The sequence below is a fragment of the Amphiprion ocellaris genome, chromosome 21 (assembly GCF_022539595.1).
Source record: "Amphiprion ocellaris isolate individual 3 ecotype Okinawa chromosome 21, ASM2253959v1, whole genome shotgun sequence".
Lineage (NCBI taxonomy): Eukaryota > Metazoa > Chordata > Actinopteri > Pomacentridae > Amphiprion > Amphiprion ocellaris.
Window position 1 is genome coordinate 21,158,028 of NC_072786.1, and position 10,303 is coordinate 21,168,330.

General features: G+C 36.2%; 1 long non-coding RNA gene across 1 annotated transcript; it reads left to right on the plus strand.

Annotated features, from left to right (window-relative positions):
- Positions 1–2,191: 2,191 nt before the first annotated feature.
- On the plus strand, positions 2,192–9,120 carry LOC129347856 (uncharacterized). Its single transcript, XR_008600146.1, has 2 exons — positions 2,192–2,734; positions 7,816–9,120. It is a non-coding gene; the product is annotated as an uncharacterized LOC129347856 (long non-coding RNA).
- The last annotated feature ends 1,183 nt before the right edge of the window (positions 9,121–10,303 follow it).

Here is a 10,303-nt window from a genome sequence, read left to right on the forward strand (position 1 = left end):
ACAGCCTCCACCTGCTATGAGACCTTACATTCCCAGGACATTACAAGGACCACACATCATTTAAGACTGATATCCTGGCCTGTATTTGCACTTGCCAGTCAATATATGTTAGGTGTTGTTCTCTAGTTAGTTTTACTTGACTGACAAAAATAAGTGCACTTTTGGATTCCCTCCCCTACCCGTTCTCCCAACTCACCTGACAGGTTATCTGGCTCAAGTATGCGTGTTTCTGCCATTCATTTAAAGTATCTGAAGTTAAGAATATTTTTGGTGAACAATACATGTAATCACAGCATTAAAGCAGGAGTTAAAAATGAACTGGACTATACTGATTTTATTTTCTCACTGGTGAATGGGATGAAAATCCATTGCAATATTACAAAACAGCAGCCTATAAATAAAAAAATTATATATACACACACACACTTTATACTGTATGCCAAATACTGTCAGGGGAGAATATTTTTAAATTGGCTGTCACTGTCAACCTACTTCAACAGGCATTTTTTTGCACATTGAAATTTGAGGTTGTTTGAATGACACTATCTCAGAACAATGATGAAAAATCTATAATACTGAACAAGTAGATCAATAATCTCAGATTATGGGTGAGTTGAAATATGAAAAAAATGAAGTGGTCTATGAAAAGTCCAATCTTTGAAACCTGACATGTTGTTTTGTGTAATTTCTTTGTAAATTAGCCCTGCATCCAGTCATTACCATGACATTGGCATAATGGAACCATGACCACATATATCCTTCTGAATATAGTGGCATTTTTCCAACGGAAAATTTTCATGCTTTGACAGATACAGTGGTGGAAAAAAGTTTTCAGGCACCTTTAAAATTTTCCACAATCTCAAATATTATCGTGAAATATTTGTTGGAAAGTCTTTTGTGTCTCAACAGGTGTGACTGCATTAGACAGAAACAAATGATGCTTTTTTTGTTAATTGTTTACATGAATAACAAAACTAAATTCTACCAAAATGACCCAATACTCAAAATTTCTTATTTTTAAGGAACCAATGAATTTCAAGTTTTTATTGACTTTTTTAGGATTTGTTTCGTATTATGGCTGTGACTGAACTAATAGAAATTGCATTTGAAGACCTCAGATGGATTCTTAATGCAATATTTCACAAATGTATGAGGTGTCCAAAAACTTTTTTCCACTGCTGTATTTAATAGCAATCTGATATGCTTATGTTAGCAAGACAAATAAATGAAAATTTCAGGCTTTTATCTTGAATTATTCTTGATATATATATATATATATATATATATATATATATATATATATATATATATATATATATATATATATATATATATATAGCCTCAAATTTCAATGTGAGAAAACTAGGTCTACGGTCCACTTAAAAAAATCTAAAAGTATTTGACATACTCAGCTAATATTTCACGGATACCATTATCTATACATGGGACAGACATATTAAGTTCCAGTAAGTTACAAAGGTGCTCTGGGATGTGACCATTCTTGCACAGTTGCAATGTACTGATTCCTGTTTTCTTTTTCTGAGCTGATAAGATGGTGTAGCTGTGTCAGTGCATTTAAAATAGCTGGGCAAACTTTTACTTGGTTGGATAAAGCATTTAAAAACACAAGTTCTTGTGTGCAAGTGAACTCTAAGAAGTCCAGATCCAGAGGCATGCGTCCGAGAATATGCTCCAAACGAGAACAAAGTCTCACATAAAGATGATTTAACAATAGTTCCTAGAACAGAGAAAAACAAAGTTATATAATGCAAAATACCAACGGGAAAAATGACTTAACCTGACTGAAAGACTAGACTGCCTCATTAGACATTTCTTTTAGAACAAATTAAGAGGAGGTTACACATACTAAACAGGAAACAGTTGAAAAATGGGCTGCATTTATCTATCATTGCACAATAACTCTTGATATAGCATGCTGTGAAAGAATGGTCGGTTATGAACAGAGCAGTCTAGGGCAGTTCATTTCAAGCTATTCGCTCACAGTTGTAACTACTTTGACTGCACAGTTTAAAACCTTTCAAGATCAGGAGTAATTTAAAATGAATCAAACCAGGACATTAACTTGAGCAGAAAACACACATAATAAACAAAGTGTTACCTAGACTAATTCAGTTTGCTAGTTGACCAGTTTCTTTACACTGCTCTGTAGGGTTGCCACCCATCCCTTAAAATACGGAAACGTCCTTTATTTGACAATTAATTGTTGCGTCCCGTATTGAATCAATACGGGACGCAAGTTGTTCCGTATTTTCATAAATGCCCCGTACACGTCTGTCACACACTCATCAAAACTGCATAATGAATAAAATAAAACACAGGAAATATTAAGGGCAGCCAATTTCATCTTCGTAGGACCTTTGTAGCGAGGACCTGATGCCAGGTCCACTGGACAGACTTCAGACGTCTCTGTGTGTCCGGTCCTGTCTCTGGTTGCCTGGTTACAGACGCTGCTGCACCCGCACATTTAAAAATGTCTACACCTGAAACTCCACCACGTCTAAAGAAGCAAAAACGTTTGCAAATGTACAGACTGGAGTGGTAAGAGTGGAACCCCTGGCAATGGATACAAGGCAAACTGTGTTTTCTGTTGCTCATGGACTGTCTGAAGTAAGGCAGCATCAGGAGACAAGCATGGAGGAAATATGAGAACAGAGAGAACCCAACCAGCAGGTCACAGTTTATCATCATCTAATCATCTCCTGAAGTCGATATGGTGAGAGACATCATGATGAGATCAGCTAGATTTCCTACAGTATATGGCTGTGAATTTACCAGAGGATGCTTATAATAATGCTGATGTGGCCGTAGACTCTACACTATTTTAGTGACTCAGTAAATGCCTAAGTTGGTTATTATTTTTTTAATGCTTTTTAGTTTTTAATAAACATTTATTTAATAGCCTATATGTAATCAAACATGGCCTTTGCCTAAAAAGAATAATATTTCATTGCACAAGTAAAAGTATAGTAATTTTTAAAACTGTTCAAATTATTATAATATGTTGCTAAAAAACAAAAAACATCATAGTAATATGTCAATTAAAAAAGCCTATAGTATAGCATGTTCCCAACAAACGTCTTAGTATCGCCTGTCGCTCCAAAAACGTCAGAGTATAGTCTTTGGTCCAACAAACGTCATAGTATAGCATGTCGTTCAGAAAACGTCATAGTATAGCATGTCGCTCTAAAAACGTCATAGAAAAGCCTTTAGTCCACAAAACGTTATGTACCGGCTGTCTGAAGTAGGTGAGGAGCAACACAAAAACAGTACAGAGTAGCATCATATGTCTCTTAGAAAACATCATAGTATAGCCTTTCGTATGAAAAATGCCATCATATACATCGTATATTGTACAAATAACAAGTCAAAGGAAAGAGACATACATTGTAGAATTGTAGTAATTGTGGGCTGACTGATTTACTGATTATCAGTATTTTATTTTTTACTGATTTACGGTAATAAATACATTTAAAAATGGCGCTACTTTGGCTCTGAACCTTTATCTACCTGTGGTCGCTCTGTCTTCTGGAGTGATTTGATTGGTTATACGTCACGAATAAAATTCCTCTAACTTAATATCTGTAAACAAAACAAAAACATATCAACAAAGTTTTCTGTTAGTTTGTGTTCTTCTAAGTTTAACTCCAAGATTTTAAATATTTTCATTTACTGCAAATGAATATCTACTCCAAATGTCTCACTAATAATCATTATCAGCCTTAAAAACCCACAAAACACCCCTCTATACTCGACCACACTTAGTACAGTCCGGTTCCCCCTTCTATAAATCTGCTTGGAATCTTCCACTTCCTGTTTGTCAAAGTGGCCTTCTACCTGGACAGGTTTTGTTGGAGCTCATGCAGCAAACATTTTGGGTAACTGCACTTTAATATGGATGGATGACACTGAATTAGAGTCTGTTTTAATGAGACTGAGTTAAGATGTGTAGCTCTGTCATTAAATAGGAAATTATTTCTCAGAATTCACAGAGAAAAGCCTGAAATGTTTGCTAGGTTAGCATCCCACATGTTCTTTGGCTCAGCTAAAGCTAACTCTCTCCAACTTCTGGATCTCTTGAGTTGCTTGTTGTTAAAATATCTTGCTGTAGGTGCTGAAGCTCAGTAAGTCTGAGATGTTTATTCAAAATAAGCTCATTCTCAAGTCTGATCTGAACTGTCCTCTTTTGTTTGAACTTTCCCTAAATTTAGAAGTTAATGACAGAGCAGCACATCCAGACTCAGTCTCATTTATGTAGAGATTAAACTTCAGTGTCATTCATTGATGTTAAAGTGCAGTTTTTCAAATGTTTGTTGCACATGCTCCCGACCAAACCAGTCCAGGTGGAAGACGATGTGAAGAGAAAGCTCCAGAGGATGAATATCACACATTTATGTTGGAAATAAATGTCCTTTAATTAGACATTGTCATGCAAAAGTTGGATTTCCCTTTAATGATGTTCAAATCTTTGTTGAGTGTTTTGTTGATGTTGGTTTCTCAATGATTTTTGACACTCGGCCCCAAAGATTAAAACCTTCTACAGCTCATAAGCTGCAACAATTCACACATTATCAACTATCTTTCTGACTAAACTAAGATAAAAAGTGAAAAACTGCCTGATTCCCGCATCATGAATGTAAATCTTTTTGGTTTTTATGACAGTAAACTGAATATATTTGGGTTTGACATTTTATAGTCCAAAACAAGAAATGAATTACTGGAGAAAACAACAGATTAATGGACAAATAAAATGTGTTTTCCAACATATATGGCTGAATTACTCCAACATTACAAGATACATACAATTTGAATTCAATTTTATTTATATAACACCAATTACAGGTCAAATACTCTCAAGACACTTTATTTTTATATTTTTTGTCATATTTAAAATATGACAACATAAGAAATTTAAACCTCTTGACTAATCCAATTTATTATTTGGTTTTAAAGAGACTAATAGACAATTAAAATAACTTTCTCCACTAAAACTAATAAACATGAGGTGAAATAGAAGGAAGAGTTTTAAATACTGCAGTCCCACGACGACAAGAATAAAGTTTCTCAACAAAAACTAAATCTGCTGGTGGATTCCATGAAAGTCCTAATAAAGGATAATAAAGTGTGATACTAAAGGTTTGTGGTGCTAAAAATCTCAAAGTAAATATATCAAGTTGAACATCTGGATGGAGGTTGATAAAAGTTGACCTCCCTTAATTTCTCTGGAGTTGACTCCATGGATTTTATGGATGGTGGTTAAAGACCTGCTCTTCTAGTCGTCTTCGTTCTAGTCGCTGTAAAAAGTCAGTCCATCCTGGCCGACTTCAACACCTCTTCATAACAACTTGTTCTGCCTCGGACCTCGTGGAAACTCCAGAAACTGGGGAAAACCCGTGGAGACTCGAAGAACTCGTGGAGACTCGAAGAACTCGTCGGGCGGGGGAAGGTGTGGTGGGTGGTGGTGGGAGGTGGGGGAGTAGAGGGGGGAGGCCGCCACCCACCTCCCCGCCTACTCTCCGCCCTGACTCCACCCAGACTCCGCCTTGGCCCTGCCCATGTGGTGACTTCAGTAACTACGATGCCAAAGGGACGACGAAATTATTTCTTTTTATCTGATCTGTAGCTCAGTGAGTTAAGGATTTGCCTATGGAGCTGCAGGTCGCTGGTTCAAGACCAGACCCTTCTTAAGTTTTATGAAAATCCTGACAAAGACAAAGAAAGAAAACTGCCAGTGGTCGGTCTCGAACCTGCGACCTTCCACTTGGTAGTCTTCTTCTTATCCCCCTGAGCTATTCGCTCAGATACTAATTCTTCTTTTTTTTGCGCATTTGTCATCTACTTTTTGTCGTTTTCGAGTTTTTTTTTTTAACTCGGGTCTCGTCGACCGTTTTTCTCAGGAGGTTGGACTTCACCCTTTGTGCTGGAGGGTGGAACCTCAGTTCCAAGACTTTCCAAAGCCTCCACACCTCCCGAGTCCTCAGGACCTGAGCTTTCACACAGTCTGAGGGCTGAAATTTTCTAAGTCCCACAGTAGTTCTCTGTTAGTTTGAACCTTCAGACAGTCCAAGGACTGATATCTTCTAAGTTCCTGAGTAGTTCTCTGTTAGTTTGAACCTTCAGACAGTCTGAGGGCTGAAATTTTCTCAGTCCCAAAGTAGTTCTCTCTTAGATTTAACTTTCAGACAGTCCAAGGACTGATATCTACTAAGTTCCTGAGTAGTTCTCTGTTCGTTTAAACCTTCAGACAGTCTGAGGACTGAAATCTTAAAAGTTTCTCAGTACTTCTCTGTTAGTTTGAACTTTCTGGTGAACAGAAGCCTTAAAACTTGTGACCATGAGTCTTGATTTCACATTTAGACCATCCATCTGAGTTCTTCTCAGACCTTCACCTGTGGGTTTTTTAGAAATCCTCAACAAACTTTGATTCTCTTCAATGAACAGTAAAGTTTGTGGAGATCAGAAGGTAACATTAGTTTGATCGATGCCTTCAACTACGAGTAGACTTTATCTGGAAAGCAGTTTTCTGAAATGAGTTCTTAGTAAATCTGTCCACAATCAAACCAAGAACATAGAAAGAGGAAATGTTTGAAGAAGCAACTTGATGTTTTCATTTCAGACTAGAAAAGACTTTAGGCCTTTATCTGTTTTTGCTCTTTTGATCATTTTATTGTCTCCTCTGTTTAATTTGATCTTCTAAAGTTTAACTGGTGTCTTTTCAAATGTTTTGTCTTTAGTTTGATTCTTCTTAAACATTTAGTTTTGCTGTTTTCTCACCCTTTATTCTTTCTAATGTCTGATTTGATTTAGAAATGTTTTGTCTTTTTAATGGTTAATTGTTTTTTCAAATGTTTTATCGGCTTGTTTGAAAATTTTCTTTTCTTTCCCAATGTTAAATTTTTTGATTAAATCTTTAAGGTTTTTCTTTTTAAATGTTTTACCACCTTTTAATGTTTAATTTTCTTTTTAAATGCTTCATTGTATTTTGTTTGATTCCTATTTAAAGTTTTATTGTCTATAAGATTTAATTTTCTAATTAAACATTTAATTTTTTAATATAATGTTTTGTATTTTTAAAGGTTTAGTAATCTAATTAAATGTTTTGTATTTTTTGAAATGTTTTATCATTCTTCTTGTTTAATTGTATATTTTAAATGTTGAATTATCTAAAATATTCCATCTTTAATGTTTAATATTTTTGTTTAAAAAATTTTGTTTAATTTCATAATTACATTTTGTATCTTCTGTTTATCTAATTAAATATTTTGTCTGTTTAATATAATTTAATTATATTTAATGTTTAATTTTTTTTCGAAGTTTTATTGTATGAAATGTTTTTCCTTTGATTTAATTGCTTCTTTTAATGTAGTTTATTTCTTTAATCTTTTTTTTCCCTGTCAAGATTTTAACCCCAATCTTAAAAATGAAACAAACCCTGAAATCACAACGAAAAATACTTCTGTTGTCACAATCATGAGTTACTCAATTATTCAGTTTATCAATTCAACTTTATTTGTTTAGCAGCTTTCACACAGATGACAAAACTAAACAAGCAAAGAGAAAAAACTATGCTGAAACTATGATTAAAACTCAAAAACATATAAAAAAAAAAGAGATTTAACATCATAATAAAATATGTTGTGTCCAGGGAATGGAGGGAGTTTATTGAAGTCTTCTTGGGCCCACATGGTAAATAATTTAAAATATAAACTTGATACTAAGGAAAGTGCAGAGCGACAGAAGAACCAACAATATCTCCTGTTTTCTCCTTTAATGAGTCGACTCTTCTTGTGCTTTCAGACCAAAGAACTACAGACTCTTCACAACCTGCTCAAACTCTTGGTACAGGACCTCACCACACGGGTCAAGAAGGTTTCCATCTCATTTCTACTCTGAAGCTCACCTTCTCCTGCTCAAACTGCTGACAAATGTTTCTGCTGCTCTAAAGTCTGGTCTCCAGAACTTCCTAAAAACTCTCAAAGTCTCTTCTGCTGCAGGTTGCTTTGTAGAACTGTTCCAGAAAACCTCACTAAACCACATGGAGGGGCCTCAAGATAGTCGTCCAAATCAAACCGTACAAAAACCAAACTAGCATAACCCAAATGCTAAAGTCTCCTGCAGCCTAACAGAGAATCAGGACAGGAACTCTTACCTTCTGGACAACCAATGTTGGTTCTCAAGAACACAGAATGTGTCTGACCAAAAACCTCTGAAGACTCACTACAGCCAAGATAAAGACACAACTCAGCTGTACCAAATCCACTAATCACTGCACACATTAGTACCATGTGCTAACTGTGGCTAAAGAACCACATTTACCAAGACAACTATCCAGTACAAAGCCCTAAAACACACCAAGAAACACATTAAAGACGATTTTACTGCTGGAAGCTGCAAGCCAACGCCTAAAGAACAAACTGAAGCAATGGAGCCAAACCCAGTTCACTGGTGAAGAGAAGCAGAGGAAATGTTTGTCTGCAGCTAAATAAAGCAGGAAGACACTGAGCTGCTCAGGTGTTCCTGATAACACCAAGCAGGCACCTGGACAGCCAATAGGAACACAGCTTACTGGAAGTCCAGAGGGCTGGGTTAGTGAAGGAAATTTAGTTTGAGGTTGAAGCAGAAAGTTAACAAAGTTGAAAACCACCTTCTGATACCTGAAATTTCTGAGTTTTCACACAAAGAACACCTGAACATGTTAAACTGGTTTCATAGTAGAACCATCATTGTAAAAACGTCATAGTATGGTGTGTTGCTGTCTAGGGTCTCTGAAGAGCAACACAAAAACAGGACAAACGCTGGTTTCCAGGGGGTTAGGAGGCTATTTATTTGAAAGAGTAAGTTTACAACAACACATGTGAGCAGAAAAATCACAAAATCTGTCTTTAGTTCATCTGAAAATACTAGTTTTTGTCTTTTTTATTGACCAAACTTTTCAGGAAGTAGATGAAGAATAATTAAAGCTCTCATGTAGAAGTCCAACTTATTTTGGATCCTTGTGGAGAGTTTAATCTTAGAGTTTGTACAGCTGTTGAGTTTTTAGAGTCACATGGATTGTTTTGACATTTAATAACCGAGTCCTGAAATAAAATTACAGTTGTGGAATTATGTTATTTAGTCTGGACTAAACAAATAACAGCAGCATAAATCTGAAAATTCATTATGAGGAGTCTGGATTGATGTTTCTCACTTGATAATGATCAAAACATGAAATTTAGGTTGGTTTAAAGGAATATTCCACCTTAAATCTTTGAACGTTGACCTGAAAGGTTGGTTTCAATTCAATTTCAATTCAATTCAATTTTATTTATATAGCGCCAATTACAAATTGTCTCGAGACGTTTTACAGAACCCATATGCCTGACCCCCAGAGCAAGCCAAAAGGCGACAGTGGCAAGGAAAACACCCTTTTAACAGGGAAAAAAACCTCAAGCAGAATCCGGCTCTAATGTGGGGGGACCCATCTGCCTGCTGGCTGGGCGGGTTGAGAGGGACAGAAGAGGTAGAGAGGTAGAGATAGAGGGGTAGAGGTAGAGGGTTACAGTTGGTGGGAGAACAACCACACATCTGAAGCATCCAGCTCTGGGACCAGGGACACTCGCAGGAAGGACACAGGAGTATTCCACCTACAAGGTCCTCACACATCCACCTTAAAGGAACATTCCACCAAAAATCCTTGGACATGCACCTAAAATGTTGGTTTAACCGAGTATTCCATCCAAAATCCTCAGAGACCTGAGGGGCTGGTTAAAAGGAATATTCCACCTAAAACCTCAAATATAGACCCGAAAGGGTGGTTTAGAAAAGATCCTTCAATGTAGACCAAAAAAGTTAGTATGGAGGAATATTCCACCTGAAATGTAGACCTGAGAAGTTGGTTTGGAAGAATATACCATCCTAAACATCCTTAAATGTAGACTAAAAGACAGTTTGGAAGAGAAGTCCACCTAAAATCCTCCAATGTAGACCTAAAAGATGAGTTTAATGGTATATTCTACCTAAAATTCGCTACTGTAGACCTTGGAGGTTGGTCTGATGGTATATTCCTCCCAACATCCTTGAACAGAAACATAAGTTCGTTCAAAGGAATATTCCACCCAAAATCCTTCAGTGAAGACCAGGAAATCTTGGTGTAAAGGAGTATTCCACCTTAAATGTAGACCTAAAGGATGGTTTGGAGTAATATTCTACTCTAAAATCTTCCAGTGTAGACCTAAAAGGTTTATCTGATGGTATATTCTACCCAACATCCTGGAACATTTACCTAAAAGGTTGGTTTAATGGTATA